We start from the raw sequence: 17,471 nt of genomic DNA, 5'->3' as shown, positions 1-17,471 counted from the left end.
CAGGGAAGCGAGATCGAACCACTTCCACACTTCTCATTTCCATAATTAGGATGCGAACTCCATGATGTAGTAAACCAGAATAATAAATCTACTATTTTACAATGGTTGTAACCAGTGTAAGCACTGGTTCAAATTATTATCTATATTGAGCAAGGAAGAAGAAAATTTTACTATTTAATCTCGTAATTTTTTATTAAAATTAATTAATTTTAAATACTTAATTATAAGTTAAAAAAAAGAATCGATACATTCTATTCAAAATATGATCGAAAAAAAAATTAAAAATCAAAATTTATTATCTAGGCTATTCTGGGTCATGCTAATTACATTAAACTTGTTCTAAAAGCGTCTTGAACAATTTTAAATAGAAAATCTTTTAACATTCTTTAAAACAAAACAGTAGTGTTATGATCAGTGCTCCTAAACTATTTGAAACATGGAGCCCATTATAAGTCTATTTAAAATGCATATTTAGTATTTATATGTCACTCGGGATGTTTCTTTGGAGTCTTTCTTTCTATTCTAATTTTCCCTTTTCTCATTTTTTTAACTTTTAAAAGATAGTGATTTTTCCGGAGAAATTTTAAGGATTAAACTTAAAATATCTGAATCCTAAATATTTCCAAATTTTAAAATCATTATGTAAACTTGTTAATCTGCATCTTTGCTAATAATAAAGGAGATTAACCCTTTATTTACTGACGGTACTTAAAAGTACCATTTAAATCTGACTTATATCTTCATAATATGGCTATTTTTTCTGATGGTATTCAGAAGAACACAGAGGATGTAACCCAGATAACAAATAGTTAAAATAAGTTAAAAGTAGGAATTAAAAATATTTAATTACTAATTAAATTAATTAAGATATTTCAATTAATTAAAAAATTTCTTAGATTCCCTGGGATTATTCTGGAAGAAAACTTAACTGCTGGCACAAAAATAAAGTGGAAAAATTAATTATTAAATAATTCGGTAAATAAAGGGTTAACTAAACTTGGAGGGGGAGAACGTGTGATTCGGAGCTTTTATTTTGAAATTTTATTTAAAATTTTAATTAATTAAAAGTTAAGTAAAGTGTTGGTATTTCCTTCCCCATTCCCCCTGATTTCCAATAACATTACAACATGGAGATGATTTTGACATTAGATTAAAATTCAAAAAATTATCTTTTCAATGATGCCAATGACGCACAATTTTTTGTTATACAGTTTGTCTTTTGATTTTAAAAAATATGTTTTAAGCGCATGTTAAACGATATATTTCATTGTTGAACTGAAACTTTAATCATTTTCTCTGTTACTGCTAAATTTCATTCTGATTTCTTTTTTGATCAAGTTATGAAGATTTCTTTGAAGATCAAGTTATGAAGATTCAGCTTATTTTTTTCGTGTTGAATAAGCTTCAATATAAGGCATGCTTTTAATAACAATTTTGTAATTTGTTCTATTTACAATTACGGTTTAATTTCTGAATAGAGATGGCAAAATTTTTCTAAGTGCATTCATTTTTAAACACTGTTTTCTTTCCTGTGATATAACCGAATGTGTAAAAATGCAGGAAGGAAATTATTGAATTGCATCGTATAACGAACAAAATGGTGATAATCCTCCGAAATATTATAAGTTGCATTTCTATAAAAAAATTGAATTTAAAAAATATTTTGCTGAAAGAGCATTATGAACGAAACCACAAAAAAATATTTAATTGAAATTTTTAGAAACACTTAGCCCAGCAAACCAGCCGGTCGTTAAAGGCGATTAGTTTAAAATAAAAATGGTCAAAGAGCATTTTTCAGGGGTCTTTAATTTATTGTTTCCCTGATAATATCAAAGAATTTTTTTCCTCTAATCAAGCAAAGTTATTAATTTAACTAGGAATAAAAGTAAATAAAAAATCATGAATAATATTTTTTTACAAATTAAAATTATAATAAAATCATGATTATTACAACATCATATAATAACATTAAGCAGACGATAAAAACTGTCATTAAGAACAATAAACATGAAAAATCAGTATTACCATTTTTATTTCATTTTCTTAGTTTTATTTTATGTTATTGTGATTTTGATTTCGCTCATATTCATTATACGCCTTTGCAATGACGTACAGAATTTCCTGATAGTGAATAAAATATTAAATTCCAAAAATTCTTTATTCAGATTAGAATTTTACTTAAAAGGTTACGCCAGCTATATATTGTACTTTCATATTCTGGAATTGATGAAACTTTGTACACAACACCATATTAAAGAATTTTCCATTCATAACTGTTAATAATCAAATTAGATTAAAAAGTGGTATTTTCAACGTATTTTAAAATGTGTTTAAAATACATTTAAATTGAAATGCAAATTGTGTATTTAATTTAAATTAAAAACAATAATTCCTTTATAAGACTTTAATTTTAAATTTTTGTTGATATAAAATAAAATTTGATATTAATCTTTTTTTTTTACAAAATAGTAAGAAAAGTTCGGCAATAGTAATTATTTTTTAGTTCATGATTATCTTCTACACGTGTTCCACTGCAGAATTATTGATTGTTTCATGTCCACCAGTTAAATACTGTATCGTCTTTTAAAAAATTGCACTTGCCGATTTCTTTTTCATTCGAATATTAATAAATTTATTATATAATTCCTTCGTGATTTTTTTTCTTCACCTCAAAACATGATTTGTCATCTGAAACGACTGACCGATCGTATCTCTAATATTTGTGTAAAAGTGGTTAAAAGAATATTTTAACCTTTTTCTTAGATATAATTCACAATTTTGCAATCAATAATAACTTTTAATATATCAATTGAAGCAATAAACAGCAACAATAGGTTTTTGTTTATCTTTTGTGTTACGATAGTTTATAACTATCCTCAGTAACCTCGGCATTTACCTGAAAATAATTATGCATATGTATTTCATTTAACTAAAAAAACAAAAACTATTTCCTGGAAAAAAACACTGTCCGAATTCCTCTATATTAATCGCTTTTTACAAACCGTTATCTTTCTGTCAATTAATTTCTTCATTCAAAATGCGAAAATTTACTAAAATAAACCTCTGCGATATTTATATAACATCGAATTTCGACTAGTTATAAATCAGAGCAGTCTGTTGTGATTGAAAATTTTGGGTAGACACAGTATTCAGTATCTAACCACTTACGTACCATTGAGCTGTTTTTGTCCAATGACCAGTGACAGATGTCAATTGACGGGGTCACTTGACCTGGTCTCGCCTTTTCCATCTGCCAGAGCAGATGGTCCAGTGGGATAGGCAACAGTAGTATTCTACTCCTGTATGCCATATTGAGCAGATGGATCTGGTTCCCTTATGTGAGATTTATGTGTACAGTGAGTCGTTGAAAATCCGATTTGGGAATATTTTGATGAGAGCCATTCCAACAGAAAAGAATGGGGAAGAGATACCATGGAAAATTTTATTTTTAATATAATAGTCCATATCTTCAATTGGATTTTCCATTTTAAAAAAAATCAAAATTTTGCAAAGGGTATCTTATGATGGCTAGTCACTGCTGCTTTTGATTTCGCAATTTCTTTTATAAACTTTTAATATCTTTTTAAAATGTAATATCAAAGACTGAGAAGTAAAAATTCACATCATAAAAAATTGTAAAATTACCAATTCAATGGTGTCAGTATTATTGCAGTGATTTCTTATGATTTTCATATTTTTAAAAATGATAAATGCTTGGTTGTAGTTATGACAATTCATAAAAAATGTGTTTATTGCAAATGTAGATGCAAATAACAATTTAAAGAGAGTAATTCTTCTAAGGTAATACTCATGTAATAGATTTAGAAATCGAATAATGTCTCGCATATGAATAAGAACAACTGTAAAATAACGATGTAAAGACTTTTTTGTAACGTTAGTGACATATACATAGTCAAAAAGTTAAAAATTCTTGCTATGTTTTCATTCAAAACGAATGATAATGTGCATATTATAAACAAGCATGTGTGTGTTTTAGGTAACAGAATTATGAAATGAGGGTGGTGTTCCCTCATTCCAAAAAAAAAAAATTCTTCTTTCGGTTTTATTAGAATTCTATTATTTCTTTATTAATTTAATGTTTGTTTAAAATGAATTGCTATGAATTTCTAGAACGTTTCTACAATTAATATATTGAAAGCTTTTGAATTTATTTATTTATTTTGTCATTAAAGCATCTTAATTCTGCTTCATATATTTTGTTCTTTTTTATGCTGAAATATGTTCTATTTTAATATGTTTTCCTTTATTCTGTTTAAATAAGTTCCTTTTTATTCTGTTTAAATAAGTTTCTTTTTATTTTGTTTAAATAGATTATCTGTATAAATTGGATTATTTTGCTTAATACACGGTTTCTTTATCACTGTTTCATTTTTACTGATATAACCCAAACAGAGTTCTTATATTTTTTGAATTATAAAATTCTTCTGTTTTTTTTTTTAATTTAAATTAATCATATGCCAGATATTTTTCAAATAGATGCTTTCAACGCATTTTATTGATTTAATTATCTTAGGAAATATAATGTCTTTTACAAGTTGAAAGCACCATAATGCCGCATTGAAGGCAGTCGAATCTCCATGGCCGAATGGTCATGGCACTGGTCTCATAATCAAGAGACATGGGTTCGAATCCTGCTAGAGACAATGCTATTAATAGTATATGTAAATACTTAATTTATTGATTTTATGTTTTTCTTTATTTCATGTTCCAGAAGATAATGGACATTTATTTAGTTTACCAGACAAGTGTTCTGGACTTATCTTACTGTCTCCAGAAGAGTATTCTGGAACTTACTCTGCTTGTATAAAGGCAGAAGATTTGTCAGTTACTGTGTTCTGAGTTCAGTTAATAAATTGGTTTAGGTCTACCTCTTGTGTGTGTCATTGAGTTCTATATTATAGTTCTACGTGACAATATTGACAATTTTTAAATAAACTTCTTCTTTAAAAAATTAAAATATCTTTCAGATTTTCTTAATATTTCAGTTTATTGAATTTAATTTATGAATTAAAATATATACTTTGTCTTAACAATACCCTTCAGCTATTCCCTAAAAAAATAAATGATGAAGTTTGAAACAGTTTTGATTATATTCTTACAATCAAATTGATTTTTTCAAAGAGCATTATATTTACAACCTAGCTCACTAGCTCCAATTTAACATATTCTTCTGTTGGATATCAATATGTTTATATGTTGAATATCAATAATAACCATAAACACATGTTTTTAATTTATTATCAAATATTGCCGCTTAAATGATGACAAACTATACGAATATTATATTATAATTCTTTATGTTTTCGTATTATTTTTTTAATTGTATAGAAACGTCATTTATATCATTAGTGTAAAAAAGAAAAATGTTTCAGTGTCAAATTTCAATTGTTTCCCATTTATTTTTAAATTGTTTTCCCACTGTTCCAGAACTTTAAATTTCTATGTATACAATATTTTTGCAGTTCAATGTTTATTGAATTTTCTTCGAATTTCCTTGAGAATTTGCATTATATCCGTACTTTCTTTCTTCTTCTTAATTTTAAATCAACATTTAAGGATTTGTATTATTAAAATATGTTTCGTTGCTTTACCTGCATGTTGTAATCAGATTTACTACAAAAAAAATCTTACCAATTGAAGCAGAAAGCAAATTTTTTTTTCCAGAAAATAGCAATATTTTCTTCTCTTTTCCAGCAATATAACAGGCATTTCTTCACTTCTGTTCCAACTATTACACAAAATCGTCTGCCTTTGGCGATAGATACTAAGGACCAGACAAACGATTAAGAGGAAGGCAGAAAGATAAAGGAAGCGATCGTCTCGCTTCACTTCGCGTCTTAACCCATCTCTCGCGTGACGACAATGGACCTTTTTAATTGCCTTTTTGTCATCTCATAAGTGGCCGAACACGACACTGCTCAGTGGCGTCGGAAGATGGTCAGATTTGAAATTATTTAAATGTTGACCACGGAATGGATAAGTATCCTTCATAAGAATAAATGAGAGCAATCGAACACGTGTTCTGTCGCAAAGGTTCAGCAGGATATATCCACATAACTGATGTGTAGTTTCGTTATTTATGAAAAGAACCATGAATCTTTGAAACCATGGATCTAAATTTCTGAGTAATGCACTTTATATTTTTGAAGTATGTAATCTAATGAACCTATTATTTACGACTGTAACATTATTCCCAATAACATTGCATAGTTTGTGATAAATATATTATAGCAATTAAAAAATCCGTCTGAATTTGATTTATAAATACTCGAAGGGATATGATTAAAAATTTTGAATTATGGCTTAGATGGTGAATATGTTGAAGGAAATTTCGTCCTCTATACACAAATTTGACTACATTAATGTGAAGTCTTCTAATCTTTGAATTTAGCTTTAACTTGTATCAGGATGTATGATAATTATAATAAATTTATCTTAATTTTTCAGAGATCTAGTTCATATTTTTGAAGTAAGCGAAAATGGTAGACATCTAATGAGCTTGAGGATTATTAATGAATGCAACATTATTCTCAACAACATTACATAGTTTGTGACTGACCCTTGTGTCTTATTTTAAAATATAGTAATTCAAAAATCCGTTTGAATTTGATTTGTAGGCGATGTAGGCTTGTAGGGATATGATTTAAAGTGTGGTATCATGGCTTAGATGGTAAAGAAGATGAAGGAAATTACGCTCTATTTACTCAGATTCAACCATATTATGTGATGTCTGATCTTTGAATTCAGCTTTAACTTGGATATCAGAATGTATGATAATTATAATAAATTTTTAATCTCTCCTATAATCTTATTCATATACTTATAGATAAAAAATTATTTTTTGGCCACTTCCAATATTGGTTCTCGCAGCATTGCTCGAAATAGGTTTTTTTTAATTTAAGAATATTGCAATCTGAATCCTTCTCAAAATAAGAACAGTCTAAATATCTCGGAAACAAATCCTTATTTATGGACTTGCTTTTAAAACTGCCGCCAAATCACAGTCCTATATAAAACTGTGAACATAACACCTGATCAACCGTTACTTATATGTTGGACTATAAATGTGAAAAATTGAATCATTTTCTAGATCGCTATAGATAATAAGCAAAAAAGGAAAAACAGATAATTAATCTATTTACAATTAACTTTTAATCCATAAACACTTTTTTTCCAAAAATTACTTTATTATTTTTGTTCTTTAAGTCACTAAAAGGGAAATCTCATTTTGGTAGAATTTTTTAATCGAACAGTAGTCTCAGAAACTGACACAACTTTGAAATGTATGCAATGAGTGGGTTAAGAGCAATGGTTTTCTTTCGATCAGTGATGAAAGATCCCTAAAACAGAGAAAAATATCTTCTACTTTATTGAACTTTGAGTCAAACTGAAACTGGGCTTTTAATAGTCCATTCATAAATGAAAATGGGACAAAACGCACTGAGCCTATCTAATTAAGAAAATAATTGTATCCCCAAAATTTTTTATAAATTTTAAAACCCATATTTAAATGAAGTTCATATTTTTGTAACATTATAAAGTATGCATATTTTACGCCATGCACACATTTTCTTATTAATAACTAGTTAAGATATTTCGTTTCTTCAAGTGAAAGACATCTCATGCAAGAAATTTATTTTCCAAACGCTTTATTGCTAATTAACGCTTTATGCTTTGCTTCTGGTTATCGTGTTATAATTTTTGTGAGTAATGACTTTTCAGCATGGCTTCCATCACAAATTAATCGTGTAAATTTAAAATCCTGAATTAAAATCATAAATGGAGAGTTCTTCCCTAAACTTTATCGTATACATCTACTATAGGTTTCTGTCATTAGACCATTGCCTACGGAAAAGAATTTTGAATTCTGGAATATTATTCCTTCTCATTGACTAGTTTCGTATAAAGTTTGATACAGGATAATGAAAAGGTCATATTCTAAATTTCATTTATTAAGAATAGACAAACAGCATTCCGTTTGAAAGATTCAGTCCAAAATTTTTCTACAGATCCACAAATGTACTATTACTTGTACTAGTCTGTGATGCTTAGATATATCCGTGGCATTGAGTTTTAGCACACAAATAATTGTAATGTTTATTCAATACACCTTGAAGATCAAGTTTTAAAATTCAGGAATTTTTAAAAAATATTTTGCATTATTTTGAATGATTTTTTTGTACTTTTAACCGTTTTAATGATTGTAGGAAAGAAATCGGTGGGCCACCGAAGAAAACCAACAATTTACATACTAAAGAAATTTATTTTTCATCTCCAACATAATTTAATAAAATTTGGGAAAATTTTAATAATAATCACTTTTTTCAACGAATTAAAAAAAAATTAAAACTTGTATTCTTGCATTCAACATTATAATCCCCTCAGCCTTTCCAATTTTTTTTAGATATCTATGAATCATTATTTTTACTCTATACTCTATATTTTAAAACAAAAAAGACTTTAATTATTTTTTTTCTTTTTATCGATTTTTCTTTTTATTTTTTTAAGAGTTCAAAGATTTCCTTCACTGATCCGCGGCAGAAAAGACAAATTCACGAAAAGTTTTACTTCGTTGATTTTGCATGGAACTCATTTCTAATAGCAACATTTGCAATGCACTTTCTAGTTTCTTATTTTAGTTCGACTTTAATTTAGTTATTTGCGCTGATTCTTATCATCTGCAATTTACCAGGAGCAGAAATACTTTTACTTCCTTGAAGAAAAATAAAAGTGTAAAATCAATATTATTTTATTCCGTTTTTATAATCAATATTACTTATAGAAAATCGATATAATATTACTTTTGTTATTGTGTTTTGGCTTAATTGATATTCATTTTAAGAATTCAATCAGTGATTATCCCCCTAAAAATCGAACAAGCGTTTATTTCTAGTATCGCATCAACACGTATATTTCCGGTTACAAAGTTTCATTAAATAAGGTATTAATAAGAATTTGCAGTGTAATCATGCACTTTGAATTCTGGGCAAGTTGAAAATAAAAGGTAAAAAAAAAATTATACAGCTCCTATAATTTAAAAATACCAATTTTCAAGATACTTTCCTTATATTCATCTATGCACACTTAAAGTTTTATGTTCCAATCTACAAAGTTTACAGAAATATGAAAAATCAAATTTATTGGTTTAGGCACATCTCTTTTCTCATACTTCTGACAGGTGTTTTGATGAGTTTTTCGTTGCACATTTCAAGGATAATACATATATCACAATATAATTATTAAAAGGACGTCGTCAGAAAATAATCATGTAGTTATTGACTCGTATTAAATTTTAAAAAATGATCAAGTTATACACTAACAAGTGTTTACTAAATTTGTTTAAAAGAAATATTAGCTACAGCTGCACGAAGTTGCATTCTTTTAGCATTACTTACATACATATGCAACTACATAACGATTACATAAGTGTAAATCATCAGAATTTCAAAATGTCCTTCATGTCTGAAGTACCTCATTTTTTTTACGAACGCTTAATATTCTTCATACATCGCGAACACACATTTTACTCTGTTCGGAATTATATTTTTCTCTTAAGTACCTTAAATGTTCAATTTTACAAGCTACTTTTTTATCAAGTCGAAGTTGCAACGGTCAACTGGTCGAAGTGACCAATAGTATGCGGGAATAGTAAACATCTTTCAAGTCATGATGATTGACTAATATACTGAAAGACAAACATTTGCTTATGACAATTTTTATGCATTGGATAAACTTGCATTTCAAAAATAATTTTTTTTCATCTAAATTTATGACAAGTCCCTTTGAATTTAGAAATAAACATATATTTATAAATTCTTTAGATCTATGCGTGAAATATAGATGAAATATTATAGTGCATATAGATGAATGTATAAGGAACATTTTATTAATTGACGAATTAAACTTTATTTTATTAACTTTCATAAATGTTAAAACGTTTTCATTCAACTTTCCATTTCATTCAATGAAACTTTATTAAAGGAAGAATATGTCTAAGAGCAAAATATAATGGAGTAGATTCTTATTCAACTTTTTGAGATAAACAGTTATATGCAAAATTTTATCCAATATCATCAATCTACCGCTTTCTATTTTTGAAAGAGGTAAATTGATGATAGTAGATATCAATCTGCCTCTTTTCTTTTACATAACACAAGCAGACATCCTGAGAGATATAGTTCTTAAAAGTTTTTTTTCCTTTTTAATGCAGAAACGTCTCTAAGTGGAAATTCATCAAATTCAAACATCAACCTGAACATTCCGAAACGTTTTCTTAAAATGCAAGCCCATTGATCCGATTGATTAAGGGCAATGTGAATGTTTTGAAATTTTTTTTCTGATTTCAATATGATGAATTCCATTATTTGGTTTAATATTAACTTCGATTTTCTTTATATATAAAATATTTATGGTTGTCGAATGAATTATAAACTTCCATGAAATCGGCATTTCACATAAGAAACATTTTTGTCTCATATGGTTAAGACGATGAAATTTTTTTTCTTCGAAAGAGAATTTTAAGAATTCTGCAAAGACAAATGTATATACTAAATTGTAACAAATGTGAAGAAATAAAAGAATCGTTTTGCCGTAACTAGACTGTTTGTACTTCTGAACATTGGCCCATGCAAAAAATAATACGGGTAGAAAGGTCAAATGGAAATTAGCCAGTACTGGTCTATGCACTAACTTCTAACGTAGAAAGTACAACCCTTTATTGAAATATGACCAAAATAACCACATCACCAAATGGCTAAAACCAGTTTATTTACATGCCCGTGAAGCTACCCAGGGCAACCGTGAGAAATGTACAGCATTTATTCAGAATGAATGAGATAACTTAATTCATAATAGAAAAATTAATTCATAAACAAAATGATTACCTCTTTTTATAACCAAGCAATTCGTATTTTTTTTATCTGGATTATATCTTTATTTAAATCAGAAATACCTATAAAATTTCTCAGTCTCTAAATAAAATTGATAATTTAAATTGTTTTAAATATAAATTAAACAATTTCTTGGTTGTTTTTAGATTTTTTTTATAAATTTAATAACTGCTGGCTTTAAATATAAATATAATAATTGCAGGCTTTAAATATAAATATAATAATTGCAGGCTTTAAATATAAATATAATAATTACTATCAAATTTTAAAATTTGATAACTATTTTAAAATTATGCATGCAGTTTTTAAATTAATTCTCTTTGAAAATCGAATTCATGATTTCTTTTACTGCAGTTTGCTTATTACTTAATATAAACAGAAGGGAAAAAACGACTTACTTCGTTCATGTGAAGTAATTAGAAACCAATTATACAGCTTAAAAACCTTGAGAACTTAAAAGTGTATCTAAAACTAAAAAAATCCGTCTACATTTGATTAAAGATAAAAGATTTAGTAATAAAGTAATTTTATCTCACGTTATCACTTTATTTCCTTAACCATTTAACGTCTCTCTTCTCGTATGAAATTAAATCCGACAATCTTGAATGAATGTTATCGAAGGTCAGATAGGATGCGGCTGGACTCTTCTGGTTGTTCATTCAGGCAGAAATAAGTAAAACCTTGAAACAGAAAGTTTTTTTGGATTTTAAAACAGAACCTCAGTAACACGAACTCTGGAATTACCAATGTTTGATCTTGCTTTACAAGAGAAACGAAGGACAATTTCATTAACTTGAACTTTTACAATCATTAAATCTAACTGCTTGGGATAGTAGCACCAAGTTGTATAGTGCGCAGTATCGATGGAAAATATAGCTACTTCATGGTTTGTTATAAACCTTTAAAAAAATTATCAAAATCTGAAATGTTTTTCTAACTATATCCATTCATTTCGTTTTTTCTTTAGTAGATACAATACACTCCTGGGTATCTGGTTCGGTTTATGGTAATTAAATACGGTTATATTAAGGTATTGGGAACAGGGGACCTGCTATGATCCTGTTACATATCGTGTGCAAAATACAAGTGGCAACAGGAAAACAGCAATGTTCTTATCGTTATTCATTGTTTCTTCAGTGTGTAGTGAACCTCATTTGTTGCTGATTATAACTGCATAATACGTACAGTAGTCGTAAATTGTTTTGGGGGTATACTAAAGGTTTTTTCGAGTATACCCCAGCGAAGATTACAGAATTTAGATTAAAATGTGAACAATTAATATCCTTTATCTTACTTTTTCTCTAAAAAAATGTTGACATATACAGTGTAAAATATAAACATATATAAACTACCAGTACAGAGCCTTCAATTTTAACTCGATATGTTACCGTCAACTGCTTCTATGATTCAACGGGCCATTACTACGTTCACATTCTACATGGCTTGAGAAAGATATAGTGCTTAGTACTCAATAAGATGTCAGAAAATATGTATTATAACAGTACAGTTTTGATATAAAAACTCTGTCTTCTGGTATTGGTAGGAAAGAAATGGGATCAAAGAACTGCGGCCTATCCGGCTTTTTTGTTATCCTCCCTGCCCTTCCGTCACATTGAGCCGGATACCCGGGAGTCTACTGTATAGTGAATACTTTAAATTTGCAACACATTGATCTAACAAGAGATCTTTTAAACTTATGACTCAAAGCCCAGTGGAGTGATACAAATTAATGTGGTTGTAACATAAACACTAACAGACCATCTGAGTATTGTTTCTCCAATATTAACTTGTAGAGTTAAAACTTAAAAAAAAAACACTTTTAAATTGAAATTTTCAAAAAAATATTCTAAATAATTATATAAGACAAATCTTTTTGTTTAAAACAACTTATAGTTTATATTTGAATTATTTGTGTATTTGAATTATGTTGGATTAGATTCCCCCCTTTCTTCCATCGCAGTAAGTAATCAGAATATAACCTGTTGGCTCTTTTGTCATTTTTTAAAATATTATTAAAACTTACAAGAAACTTCGTAGTTTATTTCTTGGAACTCCTCAGTGGCTCATTTATTTTTATAACAGCTAGAAAAAATGTGTAAAAAAGTTAACTGAATCCAATTCTTGACTTTCCGATCAAATGAAATATAAAAACAAAAACGAAACATACTTAAAAATTTGAACTGTTCTTGCATAAAATTTGGTTTCATATGTATACTGTTGAATTTCCTTTTGCTTAATGTTTCATAGGATTATGTATATTTTGGATTATCACAGAGTTTTTTTTTTAATAATAAAATGAGATTCGGAATTTTTTTTTTCTCTTGGAAAAAAGACATTAATAAAGAAAAATCTTGGAGATCTTACTTGACATTGTTCGTTATAGAAATCATCTATAAAATTTAATTTTATAGAATGTCTTTAGTTTCATCATTTAAATCTACCATTCAAAAGAATATATTGCCATTACTGAAAAAGGCAATTTTCAATGTAACCATGATTTTCAATAGGATGTAATTAAACACAAAGTTAAAAAAAAATCGACTTAAAAAGCTATAAATAAATTCAATTACATATCAATTTCCCATTAAGAGATACAAAAAAAAAAGTATCACTTCATTGTCAACCACTTTTTTCAACAATACCCTTTATTCTGAGTGTTTGATGACCGTCAGTGTTTCCGACCGAACAACTCGGAGCTTCTGTTCTGTCAGATTTGAGGAAAAATGGAATGCAGGTCTTGCTCTGTTTGAGATAAAGGTGTCAAGCACTAGAAGTGGATTCAATTACATCGAATGCAAAAGAACAAAGATGCTCTTTCCGCCTCGTTACATCGATCTTTTTTTCTTTCTTGTTTTGTTTCATTTCTCTCCAGTATCACGTAAAGAATGTTACAAAGGTTGTTGATATCATCGTGGTATCTGGACCGTGTTCTTCCAGAAAGAAATTTGCTTTCTTTTTTTGGTCAACACTTACTTTTTTTATAAACATATACAGGATATGATTTGTTTTTGGTTACAACAAGAAACAGTATTTAGTTTTGAAATACGTCTTCTTTATTTCATGCTTTTAATTACATATTCCTAAATTAGGTGAAAATAATAGGATGGGTGATTTTTTGTGCCAAATGAAGCAGTTCTTTTTATCTAAAATCGTTCCAATGCGTTAATGTTTTTAAAATATGTCTATAAATATTCAATATTTCTTTTTATTTAAATTCATACTTAAAATAAAAATATTACTTGAATTCAGGTATTTTCGTCATGTTAAGAAATGCTTATCTTTAATTTAAAATGAATGATTATAAGTATAATCATTATACTTATCATCTTTGATAATGATTGAAGTATAATCATTATACTTTAATACTAATGATTATACTATGCATAATCATTCATTTCATTTGTTTCAATCATTGTATTTCTTTCCTTTTTATTCCATTTTTGCATTTATGCTTAATATTTATTTCCAATTTCGTTATACTTAGTATATTCATACATTTATTGACATTTAATTATATTTATATTACTAATAATTTCTTTTAATAAGCATTATCCTCCACTGTTTATAGCTTTCGATAAATAATATTTAGACAGTTGATCTCTTGGAAATTTCGTCTATTTTTAAGTAGAATTTTTATTTTTAATAGTATATTTGTGTAAAGCTACAAAATTTAATAAAATAAGTCAAAGGAAGAATACTTTTTATCGATGAAAGTAAATTAATAAATGTATGAGCAATTACGAGCTTTTAATAACTATGTGAGTAATTATGAATTCCTAATGAATATTGAAATAATTTTTGTATGATACCTCATCTTTTATTTTAGGTATATCTTTAATACTTAATTTTATTAGTATTATTATGGAAAATCGACATTTTGTAAGTTTTTAGCCGAATAATCATGACATGCTATCTGTTTTAATATTTTTGAAAACGTTTTCAAAAGAAAAACTTGGAAAATATTCTAAGACACATTGCGCTGATTTAGATTTATGTCAAGTTAGGGATGAATATACATAGAAATACTGGAAGGCCACCACAGTTTCTAAATTCCAAGACCAGAGTGCTGGACTGCATCTGCCTATGTGGGAAGCAGTGTGACATGGGAAAGAGAGAAATATAAGTACTAACATACAGGATGTAAAGATATAATCTCTTAAATTTTGCACCGAGTGTAATATAAGGCTTGAAGAAGATTTTCCACTAGTGTAATATAACACTTGAAGAAGAACTTCCCTTGCTTCCAAAACAATGTGTGAATTTGTGGAATAGAAAGAATTTTTTTTTTTCAAATTAAATTTTGAAGTTCATTTCAATTTTTTTTTATTTATATTGCGAGCAATTCTTATTACAAAGTTAAATGAAATATTTTATCTCAATAAAAATGTTACTCTTAGTACTTAATCAATAAAAAGAATTTATTCAAAGAGGAGCAGCATTATATTTATAAAATATTTATATATTCTGTTGGAATAATATCCTGTTCATAAGACAGCACATATTTCAGCACTGAATTTGAAATGAAATAAATGTTATACATAAGATTTTCTCTTCTATCCAAACATATTTTGAAAATTTCGCGAAGAAAAAAAATGTCATTAACTGGCTAACATGCAGAAGAAATCATCTTTCTCCTGTTATCTTTTTATTTTTTCAAGGTTAAACAAGAAAAGTAATGTCTCTATATATTTATAGAAATCTAACCGTGTCATTTCCCTTTCATATCTTCTGAAAACTTCCCAACAGAGAAGAAAAGACTTGTAGAAGAAGGGAATTAAAAACCGATTAAATCTGTGAACACAGACACCCGCCATCAAAGTCATCACAAAGAAGGTATAAAAGCACCCCATTGTTCAACAGAGTGTCAAAGTGTAACCGAAACCATTAGAAAGCATATGCTTTTATTTTCCGTCTTTCAGTGGCAACGGTCTGTCGTGTGGGCGTTATCACCTGTTCAACATCAAAAAAATCGACATTGAACTTGATTCTGTTGGCAGTTGGCTTCATTAAGGGCAAGCGTTAAGGTGACCCAGAATAACACTTGGCTGCCTAATGACTCGTCACATCCTTTCGTCACTTGCGACAGGGGACATCGAATAAAGTCATCTGCCAAGCCGAACTGCAATCAAGTACGCACGTGATTCGTATACCGTCACAGTTCAGTGCGCTTGTTTGCAGAATCGAAATTAAAGCATCATTTAAACCGTAACAACAGAGCCCAGTATAAATTATAAATGTGGATTGAGTTTGGTTAGTGTTTGTGTTATGTTTGCAGAGAATTTTATTAGCTTAAGAGGATTATATCGTAACAAAGTTATTATTTTATTTCTAAACATAAAATTCGTTTTCTCTATTCTATTGATATTAGTAAGTTTTACAATCGTCAGTTATTTTCCAAAATTACTTTTTTATAGGCATTCTACACGCTTCAACGGCTTCATTGTATATTTTTGTACATAAATTTCTTCACTGATTTATTTGAATTTGATCGTGATATTGAAATCTTTCGAGTTTTAGCTGAGCAATTTGATATTTAAAGATATCAGACAAATAAAGCAATTAATAAAAATCATTCTTGAGATCGGAAATTAAAATGGAAGAAGGAAAATTTTGAATGGAAAGTTTGAAGAAAACCAAAAGTACCTGTTATTTCTTCATCCAAAAATGCTTCACCTCGCGTCTCAATGCTTAATAACATATGCGTAAATGGATAGGGAATTCCTCCTTGAAGAATTCCAGTACGGTTTTGCTAATTTGTGATCTCACTTAAGAAAGTTAGGTAAAGTTGAGATTTGCTATAATGTGACCCTTTAGCTTGCTGGCAATACAGTTAATCGAAGAAATTAAGGGAAGTTATTCTATTGACAACCCATCGGCTTGTCGTTTGTTTTTTTTTTTTGTTGTTGTTGACTTACACGTTTGATACACGATTTTTTAGAAAATTCAAAAGTAAAAATAATTAGTTTAATAATTAATAATAATTAATTTAAAAATGAATCTGACTTCTTTAATAAGGTTAGTTGGAATAATAGTAAGAAGAATTTTAGATCTATTTTTAAAACTAAATTCAAAAAAATTTTAATTTGTTCGTTAATGGAAGAATTTTTGAATTTATTTTTTTAAATAAAAATCGTATGCCCTCGTGTTTCTTGAAATGGTTTGTCTTTATTTCAATATTTTTCATTTTAATACAAAAAAATAGTTCCAAAAGAATTCTTAGACTTTTTTTCTTTCCTTTATGCCTCATTTTACAATTGTTTTGATATTTTGGATATATTATCGATTATAAGAAAGAGAAAGAAATGAGATGATCGCCTTTTTTAAGTAATTGATGACGTCAAAGAAAATGCTATAAGTAGTAAAAGTAGTAGTAAACACTAATATAGGAAAACTAAATAATAATAATAAATAAATAAAAAAAATTTAAAGACAACTGATTTAAATTCGTTTATAAATTAGAAATTCATTAATATTTAGTTGCGATTGCTTTACTGTAGTGTGAAATTTAGCATCCATTTCGCTTTTTGATTTGCCCATATGAAGGGTATAAAATATTTCAGT

The sequence above is a fragment of the Argiope bruennichi genome, chromosome 3 (genome assembly GCF_947563725.1).
Source record: "Argiope bruennichi chromosome 3, qqArgBrue1.1, whole genome shotgun sequence".
Lineage (NCBI taxonomy): Eukaryota > Metazoa > Arthropoda > Arachnida > Araneae > Araneidae > Argiope > Argiope bruennichi.
The sequence above is the reverse complement of the archived record's forward strand: the minus strand, read 5'-3'. Positions refer to the sequence as shown.